The sequence below is a fragment of the Taeniopygia guttata genome, chromosome 3, assembly GCF_048771995.1.
Source record: "Taeniopygia guttata chromosome 3, bTaeGut7.mat, whole genome shotgun sequence".
Classification (NCBI taxonomy): domain Eukaryota; kingdom Metazoa; phylum Chordata; class Aves; order Passeriformes; family Estrildidae; genus Taeniopygia; species Taeniopygia guttata.
Window position 1 is genome coordinate 53,525,430 of NC_133027.1, and position 17,476 is coordinate 53,542,905.

A 17,476-nucleotide genomic window follows, 5' to 3' on the forward strand; every position below is an offset into this window, starting at 1 on the left:
GCAGCTGCACAGACACGCAGCCCGATGCATGTGAGAGGTTCCTGGAAATGCAAGGGCCACCGACAGAACGAAGGACATGTGCTGCCTTCATGCACACACAAACTCCAGTACTTAAGCTGTTGTAGTTTGGTAAAACCTCCAGATACAACTCCATTAGCCAGAGAAGTATTTTTGGCAGTAGAACTTTCCTACATGGTGATGTCAGTTGCCTTTATACTGCTTAGATATATATGCAGTAGATCCTGTATCACACTATTCATGTTATTTCTTTAAAGTCACTTTGTTAACTATCACCATACTGCAGTCCAAAAAATTACTTGTCTGAGATCTTTGGCTCAAAACAACCTTGCTTGCATGATCACAACACAAATTTGTTCTGGAACATATATGCCAAGAAGTGTCAGTCTAAAAATATGGAAAAAGTCTGTTAACACCATGTAATGTTAAGAAGAACCTCATTTCTTCTCAGTTCTGTCTCTGTTGTTTTTCTTCTTTTGCTTGATGCCCTCTTTGATGAGTGATACAAAAGACTTTTTAAAAGGACATTGGCAGAAGATTAGTCTATGATGTGGATTAATCCCACTCTGTTGTTCTTAAAACATTCGTCATGTCAGAATTTACGAGGCAGCTATGTAATAATCATACAAAAGATTATTACATGGCTGAAATTACAATTATACAGCACACACACACCAATAGACATAAAAGACAACAAAAATACATACTCCAGTTACATTATTAGTAAGAGGACTGGAAAAGAGCTGGACTGCCATGCTGTGTGGAAGGAACTACACCATTTGACCACAAAAAGGCAAAGTATTGAACCTTTGCATCGGCCTTTAATTCAAATATTGGGTGCAATCAGGCAAATAACAAAAGCCACATCAGAATTCAGCTCTCGGGCTAAGAGCACAGCCTGATACTGGGTAGAGAATATTTAGAAAAGTTAGCTATTTAGTTTTGTTGTTTTCCAAATCAGCTTCCTAATTAATTTTATCCTCTGATATTTAAAGAATTAGCTGAAACTAACCTTGAACATCTACAAGACTCAGATGGGCAAACACAGAATAGATATTCATGCCACCCAGTGAGGATCATCCAAAAGTCACACATCATTAACAACCTACATTGCACAGTCATTGGAGATAAACATCTTCTCCGGAATGCAATTTCCTCATCTTAAAATGGTTCCTAAAATGAGTCAATTGAGGCACCCATCTCTCCCATAATTGCAGAGGAATCCTTGACAACTATTTTAAACTGGACATTTTTAAATTGGACAGTGTCCAGTGCTCCAATATCTCACATCATGTAACCTGAATTGCCTTTACACCTTCAGGAAATGGAAAAGTTATGGGATTGTAGGGAAATCACATTATCTTCATTGTAGGAAAACCACTAGAATGAAGAACCAAATAAACTATTTGTGAGTCACTGCGGGGTAATGAGGAAAGGTGCACAGTCCATTTGGATTTCAAACCTTTGCGGAGAGTACTGTGGCTGCTGGGTACAGCCTGCTGTGGGACAGGTTTTCTCAGCCCATCCTGGTATTTCACTTTGCATCTATAGAAAGAGGCTAAGAACTATTATTTTCCACGTGCTCTAACTAAGGGCAATTTGTGAATGTAGCAGTGGCATCTGGATGTGTGGGCAGCCCTTGTGGTACCCGAGGACTCCCTGGTGCCTGCTTGAGCAGTCTTCTCTGTCCCCAGTGCCGTACATTAGAGGTTAGGGGAAGATGGAGCAGTAAGCAGCTGGAGGGAGGACAGTGCTGGTGGTCCTGGCTGCTGCAACACCTCCTCTCAGGCAGCCAGCTCTATTTCACCGCTGCTTGGTGTTTGGCTATAGAAACTTATCTCGCTGTTTGGCTGCGTTGAGAGAGAGCTCAGGCACGGCAGTGGATGTGGCAAAGAGAGCTGAAACAGAGGGAGTAAAAGGAGTGATGCTTCTGTCAGGGAACAGTATGAGTGGCGTCATAGGAAAAAAAAAATTATACAGCAACCATACCGTCTCTTATTCAGACCTTTCTTGAGCAGCAGCTGCATTAAATGCCCATGATTGTTCACTTCATCCTAATGTTACGTGAGCCACCTAATACTGTCATAACTGTGTTAAAATTGCTCTGATAGTAGATAAAATTAGTGGCTGGCTTTATTTGACGCCTTTTTTTCCAGCACTAACTTTGGAACTTAAATTACTTTTCTATTCCTTTTGTCCCGTGCTTTCCAGATTATTTTATTTTCAGTCATATTTTGACCAGGCATGCTGCTGTGCAGTTGCAAAAGAAAATACTCCAAGTACATCAGAAGCAACCTGCTTCCAGCATGTTGTGTATTTTAATTAATTTTTTAGATCTTCTGTAAACCACATAATTTTCCCACAAGGTGAAACAGATGTAATAAATTTTCATCACTTGCCTTTATGAAGGGATTTCAATCTCTTAAATTTTGTGCAGTGTCAGGACAAATATTCCCCAGAGAAAACAGGGCATAGATTACATTTAAAGCTATGAAAGGCACATGCTGACCTATATATACCTCCAGTATTCATTTTGAATATACAACACCTTGAACTTCAAAGAAAAGATCCTTGCAACAGATACAAGAATGTACAGGGTAGTGAAATACAGCATTTACTTTTCCAGTTGTTATGTAAAAAGACATCAGAGTTTCCACCACAAGACTATTGTAAAAAGGTGGTGGAGAAGCATAGTTATATCTCATTATACTGAAGAATGTGATAGATAACTTTTTCTGTTAGCTGTGGGTTTTCTTCTACTAGAAACTGAGCCTTTCCTTTTCTTTCCCAGAAAGTGGTCAAGTTAAAAAATAAATAGATGAGCAAATACAGATGTGTGAATAATTTTATATTTAAAAAATCAATATAGTATATATGTTATTTATACTTTATGTATGAACTTCTACTTTAGTATCTTGCCATCACTGGAGAGGTACTCTGTACTTTTGTATTCCAACTAAACCCTCCCAACATTCTTTCTGGTACTTTGATGGAGAAAACCAGAGCTTATTGAGATAATACATGTTTATATCCCACAAGTTGTGTTTCCTGCCCATTCAAAACTTTGGTGAAAGCTTCTCATCTAAAACAACTAGATCTTGTCAGTTCACTAGTATCTCCCATTCTTGAAAGTACTGCAGAACATCTTGGGTTTAAAGAGAGAATAATAATACTTTAAAAATATTTTTTTCACAGTTCTAATAGGGAGGTAACAGTGTGATTGTATTTTTGGCAAAGGATTTCACAAATAAAATGCTGTAAAGATAGCCCAAAAGGGGTAGGCAAAACCAACATAATGTGATTGGCACCAGGGATACAGGACATTGCACCAGTGAGACAAAAGATCCTTTAGAAGGGCATTTTAAGCCTCTAAGGTTGATTTAACAGAGACAAAGTTTACTGTGGCACAGAGAGCAGCCTCACTCCATGGAGGAAGCAGAAAGCAGTCATCAGGTCTCATCCGAGCTGCTGGTAGGAATGCAAGGAGAGGAAAAAACCAGAATTAGTATATTTTCTGAAATGCCCTCTCTTTCCACTTCTGGCCTTTAGTTAGTTTGTGAAGTTTCACGCCAAAAGAAGACAATGATTTAGAAGAGCTGCACTAAGCCTGGTGTCGCCAGTCCCCGAGATAAGCCCAGGGAAGCCGTCTGGGGACCGTGCCACACTGAACAGCCTGGGAAGGGAAAGAGATGCCTGAACGATCCCCAGCTGCACTACTACCAGTCTGCAGCTGGCCACCCTCAGGCTCCCATGAGCCCTTTAGATGTTGGCACTTGTGGGGGTTTCTCCTGATACTTGTAGGCTTGGACTAATTCATAAATATGGGGAAATAGAGTGTTCCTCCCTTAGGACTATTCCCCACATCAATTCTCACATTCCAGTACACAAAGACTTAGAAACAAAGTCCTAAGAAGGTTATGGGGAATAAAATCATGAACTCAGGCCAAGGAAAAAACCAAACAGACACCCTACTGAAATACAGCAAGTAAGGTAAAAAATGTATTACTCTCATACCTTTATTACCTTTTTAATGCCCTTGGTAAGAACTTCTCTGACTCCCTTTTGCCTTGAGTTGAATACTGTCCCACAGCCATACCAGGGTCACAATCTCTCACAGACCGTGTCAAGGCAGGGCAGCAGCCCAGGTTTCTCTTGTCAAGTCTGTCTCTAGTCCTTGGAAGACCATCTTGCTTAGACTACTTCATGACCAATACTCCTTTGCTCAGTGTCCCAGCTTCCCTGAGGGGTGGAAGAGGTGAGGAAGGTACCACTGCCCTGTGTGCTACATCCCACTGCAAGGTGGTTCCATCACCTACCCATAGTTCAGTCCATTGCAACAGAGACCCCAGAAGTGGGATCTCGGAAGCAACCTTGAGCAGAATGTCTCAGAGCACGGAAATGAAGTCTTTGGTACAAGAATACTCTTCTGTTAAATTCCAAGCACATGTACAACTATGAACTGTTACCTCTCAAATTTCTTTTCCGCCAATGAAGCTGTGCATGACAGCACTTTGCCCTTCTCATAAATCTTTTTCCACCCTAAAATCTCTGGCCATGGGGTCATAGATAATTTACTGAAAGTAACATTATAGCAATCCCTAACTCCACAATATAAAGATAGATTCTGACATGTCAATCAAACCTGAAATTATCTTATGTTGTGCATCTTGCCAATCCTTTCATTCCTGGCTTTACCAAAAGCTGTACCAGTACAAGGATCACAAAGATCTCAAAGCCAGAGGTAAAACTTGTGGAGGGAATCCAGTGTTCACAAAAGTCATAATTTTTTTCTCAGCCCTTCACAGCATAACTCATAAAGCATGACCTAACTTCTTCATTATGGAGCAGCAATATTTAAAAGCACTTGGTATCTATTTTGTCATCCTATAGAAAGGAGTACTATTTTCATTTCCATCAATTCTTTCTACTTCCAGAGAAAAGGAAAAGTGTCCTTGTTTTCATTGATGAGAACTATGCAGCATCCTGAATTCAGTCATACTAAGATGGAGCTCTGTTAAAGAAGAATGGGATGAGCCACATGCTGCGGCTGTACAGACACTCTTAAGCATCACCAGAAGACACCCGGGTGTTTCTTACTGTGAGTGATACATAAAAATCTATGTCAAACCAACGAGTAGATCCCAAAGCCAGGCAGCCATGCAGACCATCAGGAAACACTGTCATCAGCTTCTTAATTCAAAACCTCATACTGGTGGGACAGTTCCATAGGCCAGCTCCAGACAACAAGTAGTCACACTTGGTTTGTAAATCACTGGAATAAGAAAAATGTTAGCCTCCTGAATACTCATAGCTTTTGCATTCTTTATTTTTTAATCCCAGAGTTTTGAAGACAGAAACTCTGTGGGACTGTCCTCATTAAACAAAACCACCAGCAGGTCTCCCCATGCAGCCAAAAGAGTGGAGTTCAGAAGAAATTCCATCCTTAATTACAGTTCTGCGCATACTTATCTGTGAGACAAAGAAACAGATCTGCATTCCTCCAAAAATATGGGTATTTTAATGCTTTGCTGCTCATGTACAAATGCAACTATAACCTTATGCTTTTCTACTTCTTCTTATCAGTTGTATCTTTTTTAGTTTCCTAAGCATTGAAAATAAAATTCTTTGGTCACAATTTGTTGTCTTTATTGCAGCCAAATACTGTTTGAAATATGAGAGATCTGAAGCGCATTCAAACTTATTTTGACATTGTTTTTCCAAGCATGGCCCAAACTTTGCCATGACTCAAGTGAAGTTTAGGACGTACTGGTGCTGAACAAAAAATAAGACATCATCCAAGAGTTTGAGGTGAATATGAATATATGAGGTAAATATGAAATAAAATAGTGCAGGGATCAGTAAGAAAGATACAACCATAGCCAAAGTTTTGAGAAAATGACAGAGACTATCAGAGTTTTGCAATGGGAAATAGTCATGTGGTTTTCAGTAGTGTCAGAGATAAAAGAAATTGTTATGATTTTCAGCTGTTAGTAGTGGAAGCCATTTCACAAACTTATTTCAGCTCAGGAAAGGATACAAACCTGTGCCAAATGATTCCATACAAAGCTTCCTATGTAGTCTGTACATCTCTGTACGTGTCTACCAGAAGCACAATGAGAGATTATCAGACAGATGGTGATTGCCTTTGCCACAGAATATCAGACTCCGTAAACGTACTGTGTGTGTTTGGCCCAAACAGCCAAAGACAATATTTTATTCTGAAGATTTTTCTGTCATAGATGGTAAACAAAGCTTATGACCTCCAGCTTAGAGATGGGTATGGGAGGGGTAAGTCAAAGCAAAGCAAAAGGTTGTATTAAACTTCAAAATGTTAAAGACAAAATTCTCTAAATATGGGAGGGGAAAATGCTAAAGTCACATGTCAAATCAAGATTTTGCATTCAAATATGATTCTTATCAATACATGTTGTTAATGCTTTCTTCATCTTCATTAAATATGTCCTAATTTTCTTCCCTAAAGCTCAGTAGCGCTGTTTCATGCTGGTGTTTCCTTTGTCTTGATAGTCCCAAAATTACTCCATCTCTGCAGCAAGCCTCTCCCACTCTACATTATCCAGTATTAGTAGTAATCCAAACAACTCCTAGACTTCAAATATTTCTGAAAAATTGGAAGAGCATTCATAGCTCCATTCTGCAGTGGGAAGGACTGCGGCACAGAGAGATAAAATCGTCTGTCCTTGGCAGGAAGCCACCTACAGAATACTTGTTTTTTGTTCATTTTTTACTCCTGCCTTTATAATCCAGATGCTTCTTAGATATTTTTGCTATTTTGTCTTGCTAGTATTCAGTTTGATTTTCTCTTTTTTAATCTTCATGTCATTTATTGAGATGCCTGTATTTTTAATTACCTCTTCCTACAGGCTACTTTGTAAGAGAAAACTTCCCCCGGCTGCATAAGTCTCTACTGAAATATCCAGCGGGACCAGGACTAAGCATACTTTCCTCAACTTTTGTCCCACTTTTCTCTGTCCCTTGCATCCATTTATCCCTAGTTCTTTCCATTTTGCGCTACAATTCTAACTCTCCCCCGCATTCCCTGCTGCCGTCTTCCTATTTTCTTTCTGTCTCTCTCCTCTTTTCCCACCAGCTGGACATAAAGGGACCAGGATTTGAAATACCAAACAATAGCTTTTCAGATCTTGGTATGTTTCCTAAGGACTTCACAGGACTGAAGTCTATGGGAGGGGGAATAGCCTTTAAAAAAATAAGTAGATGTTCCTAATCATTGCCAGGAGATGCACTAAGGGGAGCCTACAAGGACTCAGTCACAAAAAGGGAGTGGTATTTTCCTTGCCATGAGCCCAGGATTGCGCTAGCCAGCACTCTGAGTCACTGGGGGGAGCTTTGCTGGGAGAGGTCATGCAGGAAGTTCAGTCCAAGAAATCAATCTCAGAACAGCCATTGCCCTAGTTTGGAGAATATCAAAATATCAACGCAGAATTTCAGGAAGGTAGTTCAAAGTAATATTCTCGTTGTGTTGGAAAAGTGTCAGCTATGCCAAAGCAGAACAGTCCCCCTTAACAGTACTTCTCTGATGTCTCTCTGATGGTCATTGTGACCCAGGGTCATCTGCACACTAGTGATTAGTGGCATATGTTCAAAATGTCCATACATTCCTTTAAATAGTTCAACAAATATTTCCCTAATCACTGTGCATTTTGGAGATACCAAGTTGGTAGTTTATGTCAGTTCCTTCCACATCTTTCCCAGCTCACAGCTGTTGCTGTTATGAGTAACACAGCGTAGTTTATCCATTTCCACTAAAATTACCTAACAACAATCAGTTAAACAGAAACCATCCCAGGTATCTCTCTACATCCTGCAGCCTGTAGCAGTGACACAGTTGGAAGCTTGGGAAAAGAATATTTTTTCTCAGAATGCTCCCTTCCACAGAAATAGAAAAGAAGAGGATTATAGAAAATTTTGGGAGGGCTTTTAGCAAACTGGCACAAAAACTAAGAAACAAACGATGGATGTTTTCTAGTCTCAGATGTCTATAATGGATTTCAAATCAAGCATTAACCGTGGTGTATTTGTGTTGGAATAGATGTCCCACAGACATTTGAGACAGGTCCTTTGTTGCAAGAAATGCGGAAAATAAGAGCCAGCTCCCAAAAGACCTCTTTGGTTTATATTTGTATGTCTTGCATGGAAAATGGAATAATTTGGTACAGAGTCACCATTTGTCATTTAAAGTGTGATGTGTAAAGCAATTCACAGAAGAGTGACATAACAGTGACCATGGGCCAGTTTGTGACCTATTTACATAGGTATTGTTCCTCCCTAGCACTGCTAAAACATCACATTAGCTAATATATGTGATACAATGAGAAACAGCACAACAACCAAGGGCATCTTTTCATATGCCTAATCATGGTAAGCGTTTCTTTTTCTGAAATCCATGTGTGGGTTTTCATCATGTAGCATGCAACATACAAAAATGAAGAGTGGGGAGATTGCCTGCTTGGTCACATAAAGGGAAAAATATGGAAAAAATCTCTATATCAAATGTGACATTGATGAGTTAATTGCTTATCTGACTTTAATTCTAGATCTGGGGTTAAAGTTTCCTTAAGTCTTTCACCAGACCTGCTACAGCTTTGGGTAAAAGAGCTGTTTTCTCCGTACTTCTGATATTCCTCCCTTAAAATTCCTCCCTAAAAACTTAAACAAACAGAAGATGAATTGACACTACCCACAGGTGAGAACTTGCATAGCACCAGGCTATGCTATTTGACCAGTACCCCAGTACCAGCTCCATGCCTGAGGCAAGCCTACAATCCTCACTCTGATTGTGGGGGCAGCCAAAACACAACTGAGAAATGGATCCTCCTTTCCTCCCTCATGCCCCAAGTGCCAAGGTGAGGAAAGGCACATGCATTTGCACAAGACAGTTCCAGCATTTTCCAACAGATCCCATGTTTAATGAATTAGCAGACCAGGACAGAAAGGGAAGAGAGATCATTTTGTACAGAGGCATCTCTCTCTTCAACAGTCATTTAAAAGAGACCACAAAAATGGCCCTATAATCCCATTAAAAAAAAATCTCAGAATCTTAAAAGAAGGACCAGTAAGCGACCAAGCTGATCTGACAAAATGTAGATGTACCTGATCATATGGCCCTGAACAGAAAGGAGGAAGGCATTTGAAAACCTTCTGTTTAGGGAGTGTTGTGCCCTTTTGAAATATCTCAAAGACAGCCTTGTGCAGGCTTCACAATTAGTAAGGGAAAAAGAGGATTGCGGGGGAAAAAAAAATAAATTAAGGAAATGGAAGGAGAACACGAAGAGCATTTTAAGAGGTTGAAGGCAAACCCCCCACCACAGACAGTGGGCAAAAAGGGATCTAAAAATAGGCAGCATGAGACAAGACTCTCCAAAAGAGAGTGGGAAGAACACTGTGTTCTGGAAACTAGTGTGACCAACCACAAACAAATGTGCCAAGACTCTTGTACATTTTGTTGGCATTTTGCTCAAGGCTGGCACATAATCCATACCAGCAAAGGTATCACCAAGTAGTCAGTGACCTTCTCTGGGGTATGCTTTTCCAGTTCAAACTCCTCAGAGAGACAAATGGCTCATCAGCCTGCGACAGAAAACTGATAAAATAATGACTTTCCTGAACTCTCCCTTATCACCAGAGGAATTGACAGAAGTGTATTTTTATGTATTTATCTAACTCCAGGGGAAAAAAAAAGTTAGGCTTTTTATTTTTGCTACCTACTTACAGTAAGTTTATAGCCATTTGTTCTAATGCTTACATTGGTATTTAGTTTCTTTCTAAATTAGCTTTACTTAGCTTATCTTCTCCTCTCCAGTGTTTACAGAGAGTAACCATATCCCTCCCCACAAGCTAATACACCAGCCTCTGCTATTTTCTTATTGTATACAAGGTTTTCTATTTTGTGATCATTCTCCTTTTACACTTCTGCATGTATTCTGGTCTAATCTAGTTTCTCTTGAAGTGGGGTAAACAGAGTGAGAACGAAACTTCAAATACTATCTCACAAACACCTTGTAAAATAATACTTCTCTACCTCCACTGGAGTTGTCAGACCTGATAAAACCTCTGAGCATAAGCATTTTTCACTTCCAAATTACATTCATGTTTCTAATTTCTATTACCTCTACAGAGATCCAGCTTATAGTAGATGTTTCAATGACCTGCTAAATGCAACGATTATCTATTTGTACTATTAAATTCTATCTCATTTCTGCTCAAGTCATTGACAAAGTAGTCTTCAGAGTCATATTCATGTAATGGTCTGATTTTCATCTATATTGACATGCCTCTCTTTTTATTTTTCACTGGTAAATTTCACCTACTTATTCCTGTATTTTATTCCAAACTCATGAAACAAACATATTGAATGGCACCAGAGCCAAGACAGGGTCTCAAGACACCTCCTTGCAGCCTGACAGGTTTCTTTTCAGCACAGCATGTTGTTCTGTCCCTTTTACGTGCAACTCAGGTTTCTCATATTAATCTCCGTTGTTTCAAATCTCACAGTTTCTCATCTGGTACAATATAAAATATTTCAGTACAGACCAGGAATAATCAAACTGTCTGCCCAGGAAAGTGTTGGGATTCACAGCCCTGGAAGTATTTAAAAGATGTGGAGACACGATTTAGTGATGGGCTTGGCAGCACTGGATTAACATTGGACTCAGTGATTTAAAGAGCTTCTCCAACCAAAACTATTCTGTGATTTCACTATATTTTCTTCAGTTAGAAAATCACTTATTTATCACAAAGAGACATTTTGTGATGCTTTATTAAAGATAATTTTTAATCATGATTTCTATTTATCTCAATTTGCTTAATTATTCTGTTTGTCAGCAGTGTGTTGTGCTAAAAATCGTTGCTAATAGTACTAACATGTCTCCAACTGGTCTCATGGGTGAAGATTGTCCAGTGCCTAAACTGGAGTACATGGAGAGGCTTTGGAGACCACATGTTCCTCACTGTGTCTTCCAATCTGAGGAGCAGGAGACACAAGAAGGTTGCACTTCAATCAAGCTGCAGGAATTCCTTGTCATGAGATGTTGTGAATGGTTAAAGATAAAAACAGGGGAGGGGGTACATGAACAAGTAAATGAAAGAGGAAACAACTGAAGGACAACACCTATGACCCTCCCCACGTTTACACCAGGTATGTGAGTCCCTGGGCTACAAACTGCAGGGGGCTCAGAAACTAATGCTGTATTGGGAAGCACGGTGAGATGGATTTTCAAACAAACCCAGTAAACTGACTCATATATCTATGTAATATACTATATCTTATTTGACTGTCTTATTTCCTGACACTTCCTCATTTCCTTATTTCCTGAGTCCTATTTCCACCACACTCATTCTAAGATAACTACTCCCATTCACTTCCCCACTTTTTATCTCATGGCCAATATCATCACTATTGAGACAAAGTGTTTGTTTAGCTTTTACAGGATATACAGGTTATCGTAAACCTTGTAATATTCTTAGGGCACATTAGATAAACATTCTCTTTTTCTTTTTTTTTTTTCCTTTACATTTCTTGCTTTAGATGTCGTCATTTTTTTGTAATTTCTTTTTTTAAGAGTTTGATTTCTGGAAATTCTCACTTTGTCCCTACATTTTCTAAGATCAGTAAAAGATTTATTTAATGATCAGTCTTTTTTCCATTCCTTTTAGCCCTCAAGTTTCATTCAAAAGTTTTTGTATGACACAACAAATCATTAGGCCACAAGTGGGACCCTTTCTGCAAGTTGCCCCTTGCCAAAGATTAAATAGGTTTTACATCTTTTAGGTAGATTATATATGTTTTACACATAGATATAAGTATGACACCTCTGAATTGAGAAATTCCAGCCCTCTGCTGCCTCTCAGTTCTTCGTGTCCTCTAAGCAATGAAAGTAAGGAGAACAGCTCAGGAGGGAATGGAATGTAGATTTTGGCATCTGAGGCTCCTTTCAAGCATGTAAGGTACTTACCTTCAACAATTGCAGCCATCTAGTGGACAAATACCAGAAACAATCCCCCGTCAGTACAAATGTGGTCTTTCCTTGCTTGTAATTGTTCATGGAGTGGATTGGTATTTGGTGTTTCATGGTTAAACAGGCAATACAAAGTAAGTGTCCCAAAATCACTTTATCATGAGCTAGTATTGCAGCACAGTTGTCCTGGCCACTCTGCTAAGACCTTAGGAATGAGCACACCTTGCTACCACAAAACATGATACTCTAGGGAGTCACTTGGGCATACAGATTTATTCTCTTGCATTTCCAATACCTAAAAAAGTTGTGACTTTACGAACTGTGGTACACTGACAGTGACTATGAATACATAACCAGAATGGTTTCTACAGTGGGACACACCACTGACTCACTTGGATACTTGACAAGTGAGTGCGGAGGCAGCTTTATGTGTGTCAAGGCCTTACCCTACAGCAGGGATTCCCAGCCTGTGCTACACCTGCCTGACTGATGTATTGATGACTCTGCCAAGGGGAACATCAGCAGCTGCTGATTATCCTGGGTGTAAATGTTTGCCTCCACAGGAGACTACGTAGACAATTACCACTTTTGCAAGCTCAATTAGCTCAGTCAGCTAAGTAATGGCAATCCAACAGCATCTGCCTTTTGAAATGTGAGACTTAGGGAAAATTTTTTTTCACAGAAAGGGAGATTGGGCATTGAAATGGCTGGTCAGGAAGGTGGTGGAGTCACCACCCCTGAAGGTGTTTAAGAAAAGAGTAGTGTGCCACTTGGTGCCATGATCTAATTGATAAGGTGATACAAAGTCATAGGCTGGATTCGATGATCTCAAAGGTCTTTTCCAACCTATCTGACTCTCTGATTCTGTGATAAGTCATCTTTTAAAATGCTGATAACTTTAGGGCAAGGCATGACTATTCCATTTTGTTCGCTAGGAACTCACCAAAATCTTGATGACCACTGATACATACGTCTAAGGACCCTGAAGGAATGACTTGTTGGAAGCCTAGACATTTCATATTTTTTTAGGTATTGCCACAAAACTTAATTGAACCCTAGACATTATTACCAACAGTGAACGCCTACCATTATTACCAATATGCAATGTAGGTACAATACAAAAACCTGGCTTTTCCACATTCTGCACACATGCTATGGGTGTTTCCAGGTGTCATCATTGTCATTGTATGTCTGTGGTATGCCTGGCTGTTAGGAATAAAAAATTGTAAACAGCATTTTTCTAGTGACATTTGGTTATTTTGCTTCCTGGAGATCACTGATGTGAAGCTGCATACAAAGGGAAGAGACAAGACAGGAGAGGATCAGGCCACAGGAAATGCCATGGTCTACCCAGTCCTCCATTATGTTTAGCAAAGCTGCTGAAGATCATGGAGCCAAACACTATTTGGATACTACAATAACTACCTGCCTGATTCAGCACCAGAGTTAAACAAACTGTTTATAGCCAACAGCATAACAATTCCAGTCATTTTTCCTATTCATAATTTAAGCTCTGCATTGTTTCTATTTTTTTTTTCACTTGCAAGAAATTCACTGCAACACTTTATTGAGGAATCTGCTATTTGTTTTACACCTAAGTCATAGGATATTATTTCTACAACAAGAAAATGAAACCATTCATCAACAGACAGTGGAACTGAAGCAGTCATTTCTAATTTAATCTTTGAGAAAAGACAGACTTAGTCACACATACAAAAAACAGCAGCCAATGTGTGCATGGCCTAAGGCAGCAGTTTTCAGTACTGAGACCCAATGAGATAGGACACAAGAGATAGGAAAACAGATGTGCCATGAAGCTCCCAGCATATGCAGAGCATCCTCAGCTACACATTCTAATGATCAATTCACCCCAAAGGGCTGACATCAAACTGGTGTTATATTTATTTCACATTCCAGAACAGCAGCAGTAATCCTAAAATACAAAGATCTACATTGGACTTTAGCACCTGACAGTCACTTGTCAGCTGCAGTCTTGCTCTTCATGCACTCAGACCCTGCAATATTTTAGCATGTTGCCTTTTGGAAAGATTTGGGCACTGGACGCCCCCTGATAAAGCCATGGGAAATACATATTGGTCTTGTGGTTAATTTAACAAAGCTCTTGATGTCATCATTATATAGTAGAAATGTAGTCAAACTCTTACTAAGCAGCCAAAATTTAAATAAATTCCCATTATTTTAAGTGGTCATTTGGGTGTTCGACATAAAATGTACATCTGTGTTTAAGACATGACATACACACATGAACTTACACATCACTGTGGGTTTTAACATGCTGAAACGATTTGCAAGTCTGCTTTAAATTTATTGGCTTCCAAAACCAATGATAAGTAAAGTGAGATCTGGAACAAATTAATATATTTCCCAATAATCTGTGGGTTTCTTAGGGACTGCTCACAGTACTTAATCACCAGCCAAGAGCTCCCCATGACAACAAAATGTAAAAGAAGAAAAATGCTATGAATATTGATAAGCTGCAAAGTCAGGTGCTTAAAATTTAGGAAGCATAAAACTATGATTCCCCACACAATGCTGAGATCCTTGTATACATTTATTCTGATACAAACCTGATATTCAACTTTTTTCCACAGGATTTCTCTGTGGCTGGGGCAGACTGGCAAACCAGGAAGCAGAAGCAAAGTGCTGCTTTCCAAGCAGGACAGCTGGCTGTCAGCAAATGCCATGACAATGCCAGCTTCTCTGCCAGAGAAATAGAGGACTCCAGAGAAAATATAATGCCTGACCAAGGTGCCTGTGCTTGTGCAGAGGCATTGAGTATGCAGGAAACAAATTATATCCTCTATTTCCCACCTCTTCATTAGGCAGTTAGGAGCATATATAACCCAGCTGGGTTGCCCAAGAGAAGCAGTTTCACCCTGCTGCCTCCTTCTCTTCCCTCTAACCCACAGCTGGATTTGTCACCCGAGTTGGGGGATAGACAGACCCATGCCTGAAGGGACTGCCTAGCAGTCCCTTGAAAACAGAGGCTAATCAGGAACAGATGGCCAGAATTGTTCCAGGGGTGCATAAGTTTCCTTGGCCCTCATCTTCCCAGCCCAGGGATCTGTGGGGAAGTGCCAAGTTGACTGGGCTAGTTCTGCCCCCAGCTGCAGAACTGTGATGGGAAAGGAGCTGCTCTCAGCTGAGCTCTTCCCAGGAGCAGGGGTACTGGCACAGGAAACAGGTATCCCAAGGCACAGCCTGCAGAGATCCTCAAATCACTTATAAATTAGCTACTGCAAGGAGGGAGATTTAGTCCTGCAGGGGAGGTTTAGACTGGATATTAGGAAAAATTTCTTCATGGAAGGGGTTGTCAGGCACAGGCTGCCCAGGGAAGGACTTGAGTCAACATCCCCAGAGGTACTTAAAAGACAAGTAGATATGGCACTTGCAAACGTGGTTTAGTGATGGGTTTGGCAGTGCTGGGTAAATGGCTTGACTCAAAGATCTTAGAGTTCCTTCTTTTCCAGCCTAAATGATTCTATGATCTTATGATTAATGCCATACTGCACCCAGACTAATGAGCTCTACTTCTTAACCTTACAATTCCTTTCCCCTCCTGTTTTTCTCCATGTGTCTGTTATATATTGGCCTTTTTTTTTTTTACACCAATTTAAAATTGAGAGAAAAGGCTTTATAATTTGCACCTATTTTAGTCTTCTTTTTTTCTTCTTTACAGATGATCAAAAAAAATGAAACCAAACAAAAACTCCAACAAACAAGCCCCCAAATCAAAACAAACAAAAACCCAAACAAAACACATCAACAACAACAAAAAAGCCCAAACAAAACCACCCTCCAAACAAACAGAAAAAAAACCCAAAGCCCAGCTCTGCCATTCAGTTTGTCCAGTTTTGTACTTGGGCACTACAATGGCTCACATTAACAACTGTAATATTTTTACTGGAGTTAACTGGAAGTTCAGAGACACTGAGCAACCTCTCCATGCAGGAATAAACCAAACCCTTTATTTCCAGCTTCCTATTCTAACAGCAAAGCTGCTCTCCCACACTCCCTACAGTTTACCAAAAATTGTCCCTTCTCTTTGAAATGTTTACTCCAAAATACCACAATGTGTCTTGGATTCCCACAAAGCTCAGAGCAGCAACACAACAGATCCCAAATCTGTCAACACAGCTTCACCTCAGTATTGTTGCTGTAGCTGAGATTTGGATTGAGGCACCTCAAGGATGAGGCACCACCTATATGGAGAACCCAGCCACTTGCAAAGGAGGCAAGTTTGTTATGGATGACAAACTGGCATGTGGATTTAGGGACATGGAAGGACTAAGCTATAAGATTGCAACCTTGGGAGAGAAGAGTGAAAAAAAAATTAAAATTACCCCATACCTAAAATGTCAGAGTATATCTTTCAAAGTCAAAGTCTCATTCAAATGAGATTATGATTCAAATTTTCCACAGCCTCCACATTCCTAAGTACTCATCTGACTTCAGTATTTTTTAATGTAGAGCCAGATCAAGGCTTCTCAGCAGCATAGGCAAGAAGCAGTTTTGGAAATGGTGGTAGAATATGTCTAGGACAGGAAGGACAAAAAAAAAAAAAAAAGAAAATAAAAGAAAAAGGGGCTTTGATATATGCTGAACAGCAGAACAGCTGAACCAGAGCAAGCTTTTATTGCCCTGTGAGAAGTGTGGTTCAACTACTTTGAGTCTGCTCAGAGCCTGATGCCAGGAAAGCATTTTTAAAATCTTCCAGTTGCTAAAAAGGAAAGAGAAGATTTCTGCCTCTTGGAAGGGTGTTCTTAAAAAGGGGTACACAGAGTGGTTCTCCATCTTGAAGAGGGTATTTGCCTAAGTGGGACTGGAGAGCACAGGTTTTAATCCCTCATTATGTTGAATTTCCTAGCCTTTTGCTAAAAGTGGCATCCAAGTAGCTGTGGCACACATCATCCCAATGCAGGGGCAGTGCTGCCCCTGCCCAGGATCCTCAGGGGTGACATGGGAGGCACTGTCACTCCAGCTTCTCACAGGGCAGGCACTGGGAGGCTCTGCCTCTTGGGGGAAATGGCTCACCAGGGCCAAATCTGCAAAACCAGCAACTCCAGAGAGTGCTCTTGAGCACTGCATTCTGGTCAGAATTTTGGCTTTGTGCTGTGGAGGATTTTCTGTCTTTTACAACACAAGTTTTACAACTCAAATGAAATTATTTGGTTCACTTCATGAAAACTGCAAACTCAATTAATGCTTGCTTGTAGTGGATATAACTTGCCCTAGTGCCCTATCATTCACGTCCTGCCAAGCATCATGTGGGAAAGCAGGAAGGAACTTGGACTCAAAGGCTGACTGCTAGACCCTCTGCTGACACCCTAAGGGAGATTGCAGTGTCTCCTGGTTGGCAGAAACAGCAAAGTTAGTCCATTTCCTTTGTCAAATGTGATAGTAGTCCTTCTGCTGCCCCAGGAAACTCAGTTTTCCAGGACTAG